We start from the raw sequence: 15,762 nt of genomic DNA, 5'->3' as shown, positions 1-15,762 counted from the left end.
TATGTTTTGAGCTATGGCACTTCAGTTTCCAGCATGCTTTAGGTGATATAAACAGGAAGCTGTGGACTACATCTGAGCCCATTTATTTTTTGTCCTATTTTTCTTTACATCATGTTGAAATAGCACCATGAAAACTCATGCAGCATAAGCTTCAAACAGTTCCTGTTCGCACTAAATCCATGGACAACAATGAAATGGATTTTTGTTGATACTGAAGAAAATGTCTGAACATGATGATTATGAGGAAAGATGTGAAGTTATAAAAAGTGCTTTTGTATGATTTCCGACTTGGAAAAGGATACATGTCCAACAGACTTGGACATGTATTCTCAAAAGACATTATGAGTCCAAGAAAAACTGAAAGAAACAGCAGTTTAAGTACAACACAGACATCACTGTCAGTACACACTAACTACTCTGTTGGTTTTTACATGCCTACCATGTGACAACCTCCAAACTCCAATATTACAGTTTTTCTTTGTTATAGCTGAATAAAACCTTGGTCACTCATATTATCTGTTATGTTATTATACTGTTATGGTTGGATGAAACTCTCTTATGCTTCAGACAGGCTGTGGATTGGTTCTAATCATGTGGGAGATCCGGTCTGTCTGTGTGGAGACTTTAGTGCACAACCAAGCATTCTGGTTATCCTTGGTACTCTCACGCAACAAATCATTCAGCATTTAACAGCAGCACCTGGCAAATGCTGCCCGTCCACAACACAGCTGTGGTTTGGTGTGCCTCCACCTTCCTCCAGACCTCTGACCCATAACCCTTGAACCTGACCTTTACCTGCCCCCCCCCCGATGGGCCTCTTGTTTCCCTACGTGACAGTGGATGATCACCTGCTGTTTCCTGCAGAGTAGAAGGCCAGTAGTCCCCTATCCTGTGGGCTTGAGGGAGGCTGCATGTATACACACTACAGTACACACACATAGACACACATACGTCCACACAGAAACACATGCAGACATGTATCCCTTCACCTTGAGCTTTATAAACTGTCCAACATAAACAGCCATGAAAAGTTACACACAGGGCATGTGTGATGGGACGACACGTACTCGTCAGACACAGTGAAAGTGAAACAGGATGATGGCGTGTTTCAGCACATTCAAAGGAGGACATTGCTGTTGGTGGAGTCAAGATGGATGAAGTAAGAAACTAAGTGTATGATTGAGTGTGATAGTTTATTCTCAACCTTGTAAGAAAATTTTAACTCAGGGTCCACTTTACAGGTTTTTCCAGAGCTTTCAACCGCATCTCATGGTCATCAGCAAATGTAATTGCTGGCTCAGTTGTTATCATGTGACCTAATTATGGAACTTAGGTCATGTGATAACGGGCTGTGGTATACAGTATGGGGGAAAAGATTGTAGAACATGGCAACAAGAAACATGAACAGATGATCAGACAGGTTTTAAAGGGTCACTCCACTGATTTTACATGTCACTTTACTTCTCATGGTTACTTATAAGCCTGTGAAAACAGTTGTATAATGTCTTCTGTGGCTCTGGAGGTGCCTTTTCAATGAGAAAATAACCCTGATGATGTCATAGTGATGTCATTGGGGCTATTTTATTGCTTGGTTTTGACAATTTAAATTTGTAACAGAAAGCCAACTTTACATTCTGGGGGTGTGGAGTCTGAAAGTTGTGAGCATTTAATAGGCAGGTAAGTCTAATGAAAAGATGCTTTTGCTGGTTGCATCATGGGCTTGTGACCGGATTCTGGTTCAGGTTCAGGTTTGTGGTTTAACCTTCCGACATGTGGGTGGGCAAAGTGAAAAAGCAGTGTTTGCCCCTCCATCATCACCACTACTGAGGTGCCCAGCTGCTCAGTGGCCAGCAGAACAGACTGTGGTTGTACTGTGCAGCCTCAGCCCAAGCTCAGGTAGGAATGTGTGTCGCTGGGTGAGTGTGAACAAGATCTTCCCAAAAAAGAGAGCATTGCTCTCAGCTGAGGTTCCATAAATAAAGGTTAAAAAAAGTTTTAGATCCAGTGTTTTTGGAGCTTGAAACCTACTCAAGGATATCTCAGCCTCTACTGCTTCAATTTTGACCATTCTTTTTTTGTCTCTTGTGTGTTCACCAACTTTATGGAAGTAAATCACTAAATGCACCCCTTTAAGCAAACCCCCAGGTTAGCCTCACTTATTTGGAAGAAAATGAAAAGTAAAATTATTAACCGAACTGTTCATTGTAAACATCGATCAATTTAGAGACCCACTTCCTGCTTCATCTTTGACCTACTGTACTAACTGTAGTTGCGCACACAGTTTTTCTGTTTTGACCTCCATATAAAAGGGGGTTCTATAATCTGGATAAACAGGTTTGTTTCCAACCTGAGTGATCATCTGCCTGCTCGTGTTTCTTGACTTTGTTGTAGTCTTTGATGTTACCATGTTCCCAGATCTGAGCAGTTATTATGGTGAATACAATGTTATCATAAATGAAGCATAGTGTTAGATTAGGCAGAGCACTGAAGTTGCGCTTGTATTGTCTGACTAGCATCAGCTCTTTTCAATATGCTTCACAACGACTGGCTCATTCACAACTGTGTTGCTCTTAACATCCAAGAATATTCATGCAGGTGTACAATGCGGACATTATAACTTTACACTTATCACTGTCACTCTGATGATCACGCCCATGCCAACACCGCTTGCTGCTGCAACTCACCTGACACACAGAGCTTCTCATTTTGGACGACTTGATTATGGAGTAAATAATCAAGGTGCACCACGCATCTTCTGCTGCCCGCTATCAGCAGGCTGTCAAACAGCCATCACTTTAGATGCCAGGACAGACGCAAAGTTTCCCTGTGTTTGCCATCAGACCACAACCACTTTGTCAGGTCCCTATTTATTGGATTTTGACTCGCCATTATGCCGACGTCTAAGCTAAGGTTCTGCTGCTGTGCTGCTGTCATTCATTGCTATTGGCATTGCATGTTTTGGCTCAGTACAGGTTGTGTTTCCTTGGCAATGCCAGTAAGCTAGCTATGGCTGTATTGTTGTTGGTTATTTCTCGGTTTAGCCTCTCTGCTCTGCTGTTGCTGTTCAGATTCAATTTGTGATGAGCATGAATTATTGACATTTATGGCTGGATGTTGTGCTGCTGGCTGCTCAGTTTGCTATTATGTCGCTGAATCTCTGCATATTCATTTGCAATGTATGTTTATTAATTTGCATTGGTAATATTTAAAAAATAAGTTCATGTAGCAATTGAGCTAATTTCTTGTGGTGTGTTTGACAAGTGCTTGCCTTGTTACTAATGTTCAAAGTGATTTGATTTTGATTTGAATACTCCTGTATGGGCTGAATTGGTCTTGGGCATATCTTCCCCTCGACATACAGTCGATTTCAATAGAACATGAAACATTTGGTACATTAATATAAACTGAAATGGTGCAGTATATCTCAATATACTCACTGCATTCTGTCTCTGTGGTAACTCAAGCGCAAGTGTGGCAGCAGGCCATAAACCACATACAGCACTACGTAACGAAAATGCATTAAATGTATGTATAAATGCATGTAAAAGCATGAATGATAACAAAATATATCTCTGTAAGATGATCTTACAATGCTTTCAGAAAGTATTAGCATCGCAGTCCTCTCACAAGTTACTCAGCGCATGTGGATAGAATCTGTAAACATTTTAAGCATATTTACTCCACAAGACAACAGGTGAGTCGCTCAAATGGAAAGGCTCTTTACTTCCTGCTTTGTTCTTCACTTCCTGCTTTCTCTTGCATTATCTCCTCTGGAGCACCTCTCAATTTGGGTCAATACAGTCGAAAAGGCACAATGCTATCTAGTGGCTTTAGTGTGAACATCGTATTTTACACAAGGCTACACATAGGTTAAGTACATTTAATTTCGTTTCTGTCAGTATCTTGCCGTATGTTCATCTGAGAATAATCAATATTATTGAGTTACATCTCAGATGAGATGGGTGTGCTAGCATTCAAGGGAAATTGCAACATGCTGTTGCTTCACATAGGTTTGGTAGATTATAGTTTAGGATATTTTCCTTGAATCTGGATACTGTTAGTATCTTGCCGCATGTTTATCTGAGGGCAGCCAGGATGTTGTCTGAGCTACTTTTCAGATGAGAAGGGCTTTACTAGCATTCAAGGGAAATTACAACATTCTTGTTGCATAGCTTCAGTGGCTCTGTTGTTTTGGGGATTCTAAAGCAATCCCTGCTAATACTTATTAAGCAGAGAGCAGTCATTTTGTTTTTGTTTTGGGGGATTAGCTATCTCAGCAGAATCCTTGTTGCTGTTTGGATTTATTGAGAGCTCCCTCACACAGCAGAGCCTTTCCCGTCAAATCTAACTGTAAAATTTGCTACAAATGGTCAGTTATTTGACATGCCTCTGACTGCAATGAAGCATCGTTAGTTCAGGCAGCGCACTGAAGTCGCGCTTGTATTGGTTGATTTGCATCAGCTGTTTGCAAAATGCTTTACAATGATTGGCTCATTCACAACCGTGAGGCTAGTTACATCCAATCATATTCATGCAGGTGGACAATGCGGACAGAGGAGCAATAGAAAGCATACTGACTGGAAACATCACAAACTGGCATGGGATGTGCACGGCCCAGGACAGGTGATTAAAACCGCTCACCAGGTGATTAAAACCGCTCAGAAGATCATTGGTACCAACCTACCGAGCATCAGTGATATCGGTGAGGTGAGGTGCCTGCACAGTAACGAAAGGATACTAAAGGTTAGTACCCACCCCAGCCACAGCCTGAGAGCAGTATCTTCCCTCAGGTAGTGAGATTCCTAAATTCAGCACTCCACCATGTAAAATAGTTTTCATTTCTATGACTTATTATTTATTCACTGATCTACTGTATATCATTTTTTGGAGTAACATAAAGGGAACTACAAAACAAAATCTCATTATACAACCCTGTGTTGTAAAATGATCAATAAATCTATCTTGTATCTTGTATCTTATAACCTTACACTTATCACTGTTACTCTGATGATCACGCCCATGCCAATGCTGTTTGCTGCAGCAGCTCCCTCCTTATGTAGTATTTTGTATTGATTAGGTTTTTGTATGTGTTTATTTTGCTGTCTCAGCAGAATCCTCGTTGCTGCTCGGATTTGTTGAGAGCGTTCTCAAACCGCAGAGCCTTTTCCACCAAAACTTACTGTATAGCCATTTGCTATAAATAGAACATTTCTTGACATAAGTGTCTCGACGGAACCGATAGACATTATGGACAAAACTACAAAATAAGACCCAAATGCATTAAACGAGAACTGCCTTTAAAATGACCTTTTTCCCTCTAAACCTTCAAGGAATACAACAATAATTGCCTTTGACATACACTGTACGTGTTTGCATGTGTCAGTGTTACCCCTGCCACTGAATCTTCAGAGTGTGTCACTACACTACTGCTGACCTACAGCAATTACTTTGTTAGCTTTATTGGAGAGTTTTTTTTATTATATTGGTTAAAATGCTATTCAAAAGTCTTTCCATCCATTTAAGAAAGACTTCATGAGGGAAAGTCTGTTGTGTGGGCTGCAGTATGAGAGTCTCTTCTGTTTGCTGGCGGACTTGTCAGGGCACAGGCAGGACATCCTGTGGACACTGAGCCAGGTGGACAGCGTCATGGCTGAAGAGTGTTAACCACTGCTGCTCATCACTTCAGCTGAGGCCATCATCATTTCATCATCTTCATCGTTGTCATTTCTGCCATCATTCCTGAGGGAGAACCATCAAATCAACTCCACATGAGCTCACTGCTGTGACATACGTGACAGGCTACCACACTGTAAACTGATTGCACGTATCCATTCACACAATTCTCCTGTCCAGCGTGTGTTCTTGAAGACATACTGAAAGGACTTTAAAAAAGTATGCATGTTTTCACTGTTGCCAGGGGGAACGAGGCCCAAACACAGAGAGAGGAGTTTAACATGCAGTTCATTTCTCTCCCAAGCTCACATCCTCTCTCAGCAACATTCATAACGTGCATAAACTCAGCCGTACATTTCACACATACACCAGCACATAATGTGAGCCAAGCCAGGCGCCCTCTAGGCTTCTCCGATCCCTGGAGAGTTGCAGGCGTGTCCAACAAGGCTTTTCCAGCAGAACTCTGGGTATTTTCCAGTGCTGGCCTCCTCTCCATTAGCCTGGCTGGCCTACAAAGAGGCTCTAGCAGTAAATCCACTGCTCAGCTTGTTATGGTGCAACAACTCTGACAAGGAAGAAATGTAACAGGGCCTTGCTGCCAGACCACAGCTAACGGCTGGCTAAAGACATGAACAACAGCCAAGAGGGGATTCCTGCATCACACACGTCACCACAGCGGGGGTGGGGAGAGGAGGGGTGCTGAGGTTTGAATATGCCACTGTGGGTCACTATGGATCCAAGCCAGGGCAGAGAATTTTCCTATGAGGATACTTTTGTGTGTGTAAGTTTGTGTGTCCATGTTTATGTCAAAGCTTTTTTTATGTTGGAATATGTTATGTTTCTGTGTGCGTGAAGGTGTGTGCATGCATGTACTATATGTGTGTGGGTGAATGAAGGGAATCAACCAATGAATGAATGACATAATTTAGTGACTGGTCATTTGCATGACCGACCCCTAATGGGAATGTGGGTATTTGTATTTTTGGCCGTCATTGCATCATCAGTAATAATAACATTGTACTTATCAAGTATATAGCTTAGATCTGGGAACACGGTAACAACACTAAAAAGAAATCTGAAGAAAAAACACAAGCAGTCAGACAGGTTGGAAACAAACCCCTAGAACTTATATGAAAGAAAAGAAAGAAAATTTGCACTCAAACAGGAGGACATAAAGCACCCGTTGGGGACTAATTTCAGCAGCGGATTAATCCACATTTGGTGCTGTAGTGAGTATTTGGGGCAGCAGGACGGTGCATGTGGGATTAAGTCAACATAAACTACAGTGTGTGTTCATGGTAATGCAGGAACATGTCACCCAGTGCAATGCTGTGGCAATGATGAGGATATGCACACAACACTTGTTAGCAGTAACTTGGCCTATACTACTTTATACTTCTACTCCACTATGTAGGAAAATCTTATACTTTTTACTCCACTGCAAGCTACATTTACTAGTCACCTTTCAGATTAAGAGTTTACAATGTCAACTGGGATTGGCTCCAGCCCCCCCACGAGCCTCCAAAGGATAAGCGGGTATAGCTAATGGTTTGTAAAATATGATGCATTGTTATAATTACCATGCGGTATATAAAGTTGTTAAAATTAGCTTTACCATGACAACATTAAAATGCTACTTACACGTTAATGCATCAATAATATTCCAACATATAATAAATAGAACTCTCTGGATGGTGTCATTTTGCATAATGAATACTTTTACTCTTGTACATTTTCCTAACTAAGTCATTTTCCTGACTAAAATGTTTCCTACTAAAATGTGCTTAATGTCACGGCCACAGGTTGTTGTTGTCTTTTTTGTTTGGTTGTCAATCTTAAGAGGGTTGGGTCTTATGTAATATGAGCCAGCATGAAGGCAGAAGCTAGAGCGGTGGGAGTAAAGATATGGACGCTTGAGAGTGGTGTGCTGCAGATGAATGCACAGAGCAAAGTATTTTTGTTTAGTTTCTGTCTGCATGTGCACGGCTGTTGACACGAGAGGGGGACCAGAGTGGACCTAACCATGCTGGCCCAGCCATGCAGAAGAGCGGGGATGGCACTGCGGGGAACAAGTGGAGCAACAGTGGAAATGTTGTTGAGCTCACCAGGGTTCCACTAAGGAATCCTTTCGCATCCTTTTCTTGTTGATAGATAACCAAGGAATGTCTTGTATGTTTGGCCTGTAAGTAGCTGGTACAGCCATAAGGCTTAGCAGGAATTACAATCCCTAGACCTAAAAACAAATCATTTTAGCAGGACTACCTGTGCCATGACATAATTGAAAGATCTCAATACTTCTTACACCACTGAATTTATGGACAGCAAGAAAATCCCAGATGCACACACTTAATCTTAACTTAAAATATCTACGACCTTCTCCTTTTCGTCCACCAATGATTACATTCCTTAGTCTGGCCCTGTTTTCTTTAATTTGTCTTCTCTTTTCACAGTCAGTGATTTCATTGATATGCCATCAGCTTTGCTCTAATGAATCGCTTCAAAGTGCTCAGCTTTCATGCTGGCATCAATGTGATATTCATTCTAAGTGTGATCTCTGCTTCTAAAGCATGCTTCCAGTAGTCCATTATATTAGTCCTGGACCAGCTTTAGCTTTAGCATTAGCATCCTTCAGCATCAGTTTACAGGTAGCATCAGCAGCGGCAGCGCAACAGGTGCTGTGACTGAGGAGGAGGGAGGGTCACTGTTTCCTTCTCTGTCATTCGAAAAAGTTAAATGAGCCTGCACGTATCACCTTTACCCCTGCTGTCATAGCAATACTGCATTTTAATTGGCTGTTGTACATGTTCAAGTACATTACCAGTTGTTAATTTAAATTAAGGCATCTTTACACAAAGTTAGTAATATGAAAAAGTTGAATCCTTTGACTGCACACTGTAGTAAATTTATGCCTAGGAATTTTGAAGCGTGAAATATTTCCAGGAGGGCTCAAACCTAAAATCCATCCCCCTGGCTATGCTTGTTAGTAGGATCAGTTCATTGTTGTTTTGGCTCTGCACATGGGATTTGTTGACAATGAGAAAAATATAGAATAAGTCACCAGATGTTTATATATGCATCTATGTTTTCACCTATGTGTATGTACACATTGAGAGCCACAAGAAAATGGACTCAAATTCCTTGTATCCATAAACATACTTGGCCAATAAAGCTGATTCAGATTCAAATTCTGACTTCTACTTTAGGTAAATACACACATATGCATACATGTTGTGAAAACGCAAAGTCTTTAACTAAAAGTCATTTGTGGCGTCGACATTTTAGCTTTATCTGTGTGTGTGTGTAATGATAAATCTCTTAAGAGGAAAGCTGTGGAATAAAATATACTGCACTCTCAAATTGCACGTGAGTGAACGCATTCATGGTATCAACACACACACTGTACACACACCCACGCACACACACACACACCTTTAAGCATCATTCAGGAAGAATGAATCTCAGCTGTAATGCAGCCAGTAAAGAGCCACTCTGTGGTAACTTGACTCTTCACACACGCATACACACCCACCCACACACACACACACCCACACAGATGGTGACATTGATCCAATGGTGTTCCCCAGTCCAGAGCAACTCTCTGATCACTTCCACATGTGTCTGACAGTCCAGGTTGTGTGGGTAATGCTCCCCTCTCTCCTGCTATGATATTCACTCATGATTGACTTCAACATAATCAGCATTTGTATTCTAACTCTGGCCTTTTTTAAAGTTTTTGCTGACTCTTCATTTTTCTGTCCATCTGCCAGTCTTTTTCTTTGTCTCGTCATGTCATAGCCAGTAGGTGATTACAGCATCTTTGAATTATTCTGATGGCATAAGTATTTTTTCTATAAAAAAGAGATGAGACAATCGCAATGAAAATGTGTGCACTCTGTGTTACTTTCAACCCATTCATCACAGGGTCAACGACATGGATTGCTGTCTGCTTAAGAGTCTTTCAAGTCTTTCAAGTAAAATTTCTGACTTTGGAGCCTCCCAGTTACCCACTGGGAGGCTCCAAAATCAGAAATTTTCTAATTCTACACAGAACCCGACTGATGCATTTTGTCAAATATGTAAGTTTTATTTTCACCAGTTTTTGCAACAGAGAATGCAGGGGTAAACTTGAGTGGCATTATCTATATGTGAGATTGATCTTTAAACTGATTTACTTTGACAAAACCGTAGTTTACTGTCATTTTCTTTTTTACCCTAGTTAAATGCTGAAATAACAGTTGGTGGCTCTGTGTGGTGCCAACAGACACTTAAAAACTGTGAAAAGAGGTCAGTGAAGGCTTGGTTGTATATTATAACTTCTGCATATTATTTCACAAGTAAATTTTGCTGAGTAATAATGAAATAGTCGAATTAAAGGTTTTTAAAAAGGTAGGTGCTTAAATTTGCCCCATCCAGTTGAAAAAATATATAACTGTAATATTCAGCTTCAATAGCATCAAATGGTGGTTAGTACAACAGGGGGTTCAACAGGGTTCCCATGTGACCTGGAAAACCTGGAAAACAGTTGACTAATTTTCCCAGTCATGGAAAACACATAGAAAATAAGAGATATAGTAAAATGTCCTGGAAAATCTTGTGCTGTCCTGGAAAATTATTTCAACATCCTTCTTTTTTCCTTTAGCTGAGAATGATGTGCTAGGCTGTCTATCAGAGCTCTTCAAAACTGATAACATTGCCATCTGATAGTAGTTTTATTAGGTTTATAGATAAATGTTGCTTTCTTCCCAACTTGTTTAAATGGTTGAATAATGTTAAACTGGTTAGCATGTTTGGTTCAGTTGCTAAAGCAGATGTGATTGCTAGCTTTTTTTACCTGCAAAGGTTTAAGGTTTGTGATGTGTGTTGGGCATTGTTGAGAGAGTTGGATAATAATGAATGGGTAGCAGGGGTCAAAATAATGAATGGGAGCACAACTGTATGTGAGTCAATGGTACTTTTTTACTTTGATAGCATTGTCTCTTCAAATGCAATGCTGCATTGTTAAGGTAAAATGAACCATAACGTGACATGAAAATGTTTAACTATTGTGGCAGTAGCTCACAGTGGGTGTGATTAGCCTCATTAAAGACTCCACTTAGCATTACTAGTAAAGGGGCTAAAGTATGGTGTGAAAAACTGATAAGAGTCAGTGGCAGTTAATGATCCTAGCAAACTCGACGAACTTTGAATCATATATTTAGGTATGTAAAGTTCAGTCTAGATTTGTCAGTAGGAAAAACTGTAGGCAAATTTGTGTTATTTGTGTTCAGGCTATTCAGTTGTTGGTGTTAAGGCAGCAATGTTGATATAATTCAGAAGTAAAAAGGGATTCAGGTTATGTATTAATAATAATGATAATGATACATTTTATTTACACAGCATTTGCCAAGCATAGAGCACAAAGGGCTAAAAGAAAGAAAATAAAATACAATGACAGAATACTCTTACAAAATAAAAAATAAACTAATAATATTAAAACAGAGCATTAAAACAAGGCAAGAAATAAAAAAAACAAGAATAAGAGGATATAGTGGTAAAAGTAGTGACATTAAATCATCTAAAGGTTATGCCCATATACTGAAATGATTCTATAACACTTGTCTTCTAGCCATAGACTGCAGGTCTTCTAAGGGGGCAGTGTGTAGAATTTAGTGGCATCTAGCGGTGAAATTGCAATTTGCAATTATTTAAATACTGCTCACCTACTGCCACTACAGTGGCCGTAAAAAAGGCGCTATCTAAAGCGAGTGTTTGGTTTGACCATTCTGGGCTACTGTAGAAATATGGTAGTGCAACATGGTGGACTCCATGGAATGGGAATATAATTGCCATGTTCTGCAAATACAGCACTCTAAACCTTACACACTGAACCTTTAAATCAGACTTCCACAGAGAGGAACACATTAGTGTATGGTGCGATCCCTGTCTGTCATACCAGCTAGATCATCACTGAAAATCTCCTGGAAAGGTCTTGGAAATTGAACCCTGGTTAACCTTAACCCGAATGACGCATTACTGTGGGATTATGTGATAAGGGAAGCCCCCATGGAGGAAACATGGGCAACGTTGGCATCAGTGGTGTTTGCCTGAGTAAGTTAAGTTAAAATTGCTCCAACGTTACTGCATAAAAACCTTCAGTCATATCTGTTTGTTTGTGGTAATTTGACCTATATTAACTTGCTAACTCCAGTCTTTTAGACTGTTAACAGTAAATAGTAGCTAATTTACTCCATAACCTATGTATAACATTAAAATAAATGGTAACGGTAAACTGTCTTCAGTCTTTCTTATCTTGGATTGAGGACAGGATGTTGAGATAGCAGAAAGCATTACTAATTTTAGCAGGATCCTCAGCCTTCATACCTGGCTCCAGTCTGTCTGCAGTACCCATGACATTGGTTTTATTCACAATTTTAACTTATTCTGGGATCGTTCTTCCTTGTTTGCACGAGACGGTCTTCACCCAAACAAGTCAGGTAGTCTCATGCTGGCGGCTAACCTGCAGCACGCTGTACTGTCCTCCTCACGTAATTGACTATTTACATCACCTGTCTCCCTTCACTCTTCTTCTTTCTCTTCTCTGCCACACACCCTCTGCTGTCACTAACTTCCCCTTGTGGACTGATCATGGTGCTGCTATTTGGAGTCCGGATCCCTCCAGCGCTTCTTTTAAAATTCCTGTGGTAATTTTACATTGATCCTTAATACAAAACAGACAAAGCCGATTGCAATATTAATTTAATAAATATCCGGGCCAGAACCCTACCTCTAGTCTCAACTTCAGCTCTAACCCAGCACAGACTTTTTGAAATGGCCCTTATCAATGTAGGCTAAGATCCCTCTCTAACAAAACATTTATTTTAAATGGTTTTATCTTTTCTACTGATTTAGATTTCATGTTTTTAACAGAATCCTGGTTATGTCCTGGTGATCACAGTCAGCTTGATGAATTGTGCCCTCCAGATTATGACTGCTTTAGCTGCCCTAGGGATTGTGGTCGTGGTGGTGGTCTTGTTACTGTCTATAGGAAGCATTTAAAGTGTAACCTCATAGCTTGCAATAATTTTTCCTCCTTTGAAGTACTCATGTTGGTGGCCTTGGTGGCCCACTCCTGGTCATATTTGCTATTATTTATCGCCCCCCTAATCCAGCTGGTTCCTTCTTGTTGGAACTCCCTGAGTTTTTATCCAGTCTTATTTTAAATTGTTCTTTGTGGTGATTTTAATATTCTTGTTGATGACTCTTCTAATGCCCTTGCTGCTGATTTTTTAAATATCACTAACTCTTTTAACTTTCAACAACATGTGCCTGGCCAAACTCATTCCTGTGGCCAGACTTTAGACCTAGTCTTTAGTCTGGGTCTGAGAATACCATCTGTGGAAATCAGGGACATGTTTGTATCCGATCAGGCTGCTAGTACTGAATTATCCCGCTCTGAGTACACACGTGCCCTTAATGAGCAGAGTGCCTCAAAATTCTGTACACTGTTCAATTCTCCTGGCAATGTGTTTCCTGATTCCTCCAACACCAACGACTTGGTTGATTCTTTTAACTACCTGTGTTCTTCAACCTTAGATCTCATAGCTCCTCTGAAAAATAGACCAAACTCAAAGACTAGAAAACAGCCATGGTTAAATGACAGTATTCGAAGCTGTAAAAGGAAATGCACAAGAGCAGAACGCAGATGGAAGAATTCTGGTCTCCTGGTCCACTTTGTCTATAAAAGAGTTATTAGTCCTTTATAAACCTAACACGGCAGCGGTGGATAGCCGCCCACCATTGAGTCTGATTCTGCCTCTTAAAGGAAGTTTTTTCTTGCCAATGTGGCCAAATGCTTGCTCATGGTGGGATTTGTTGGGTTTCTGTAAATAATATTATAAAGAGTACGGTCTAGACCTGGAAAAGTGCAATGAGATAACTTCTGTTATCAATTGGCACTATATAAATAAAATTGAATTGAATTGAATAATAGGATGGTGAAGGATGCAAAAACATGTAATTTCTCTGCACTTATTTCTACCCATCAGCACAACCCCAGATTCCTATTTAAGACAGTAGATTGTGAAAAGGTTTTATTGCACTTTGCTGGAAAGGTGGAGTTAATAAGATCCCAACCCTGCCTTTTTAGATGTGGATCACCCGCTCAGGGATTCTTTGAGCAAATGTTCTGCTGCTTCTCTGCCTGAACTAACAGACATCATGTCTCTTATGAGAATATCCTCCAGCCCTCTGGAAAACATCCCAACTAGGTTTTGATTGGAAGTTATGGATTGTATTGCACCCCATTTGCTAATTATTTTTAATAGCTCGCTGTCTACTAGCTGTGTCCAGATTACTTTAAAACTGCTTGTGTCCAGCCAGTTCTAAAAAAAACTTGGGCTTGATCCCACTCTCCTGGACAACTATCGTCCAATCTCCAAACTGCCTTTTATTTCCAAGATTCTCGAAAAACTTGTATTGAAGCAGCTTCTTGGTGCTGTGGAAAACAATAATACCTTTGAAAAGTCCCAATCTGGCTTCATCAGCACCACAGCACTGAGACAGCCCTTCTCACAGTCACTAATGACCTTTTAATGAATGCTGACACAGGCATATGCTCAATTCTTGTGCTGCTGGACTTAAGTGCTGCCTTTGACACAGCTGATCATGGCATTCTTTTAGATAGACTGAGGCACTGGGTGGGCATATCTGGCACTGCACTAGACTGGTTATCATCATATTTATCCCCTTGAGTGATGTCATCTGCAGACATGGTATTTAATTTCATTGTTATGCAGATGACATACAGTTGTACCTCCCTGTCAAGCCCACTGACCTTAGTACGCTGAGTTCTCTGCAGCACTGCCTGTCTGACATGAAAAATTGGATGTTGATAAATTCTCTACAGCTCAACTCAAATAAAACAGAAATTCTTGATATTGGGCCCCAACATATCACCAAACAAATACTGCCATCTCCTGGCTACCTGTCACAACATATCAAGCCTGTTGCAAGAAATCTTGGTGTCCTGTTTGATAGCAATTGAGCAACATATCACTAAGCTTGTCCAATCATGTTTTTATTACCTCAGAAATATTACAAAGATTACGATCTATTTTAAATTTTAGTGATGCAGAAACTGTTGTGCATGCTTTTATCTCCTCACCCCTTGATTATTGTAACAGTCTGTTCACTTCTTCACGTCTTAATCAAAAAACTTTGAAACGACTGCAGACTGTACAGAACTCAGCTGCTAGGCTTTTAACCAAGAGGTACGATCACATCACACCTGTTTTAGCCTCTATACATTGGCTCCCTGTTTGTTTTAGGATTGATTTTAAGATCTTATTAATTACTTTTAAGGCTCTTCATGGCCTGGCTCCAGATTATATTTTAGACCTTTTAATCCCTTATGAACCTTTAGTTTGAGATCTTCGGGCAGGGGTCTTCTGTCTGTTCCTGAGTCCAGAATGAAAACTAAGGGGGATAGAGCTTTTGCCATCAGGGCCCCGAGGCTCTGGAACAACTTGACCGAAGAAATTAGGTTGTCTGAGTCAGTGTCTTCTTTGAAGTCTCTTCTCAAAACACATTTTTATCGGAAAGCATATCCTGATCTTACCTGAGCTTTCTGTTTATTTTATTGTTTTTATGTATTTTATGTATTTTATCATTCACTGTGGTATTTTATTTCTCTCTCTGTGTAACACTTTGTACTTTGTTTTGATAAGTGCTCTATGAGTTTTATTATTTTATTATTAAAGCACAAGTATACGTCATCAAAAAGTGCGCTAAGCTAACTTTAGCATTGCAGGTAGCTAAGTTTGCAAACTTGCCTATTCACAAACATGGTAGCACCTTCTGAGTGCTGATATTGCATTACTTTTCCTGGCAAGATCATGGTATGTTTTTAATGTTATGTAGAGTTCAGAGAACTGTGAAACACAGAATATGATTTTTTATTCCATCACTCTCTACCTCCCCTGCTTGCATGTGTCACTTCTGGCTTCGTCACATACAGCTGTTATCTCAATGATTGCGCTTTGAAAGGTCAGCAGCAACCAAGGTCAAAGTTGAAATAATTTGAACTTTGAGTGCAGCACTCAGTGCCAGTTT

Source organism: Siniperca chuatsi, linkage group LG6, assembly GCF_020085105.1.
Source record: "Siniperca chuatsi isolate FFG_IHB_CAS linkage group LG6, ASM2008510v1, whole genome shotgun sequence".
Taxonomy (NCBI): Eukaryota; Metazoa; Chordata; class Actinopteri; order Centrarchiformes; family Sinipercidae; genus Siniperca; species Siniperca chuatsi.
Note: the sequence above shows the minus strand (reverse complement) of the source record.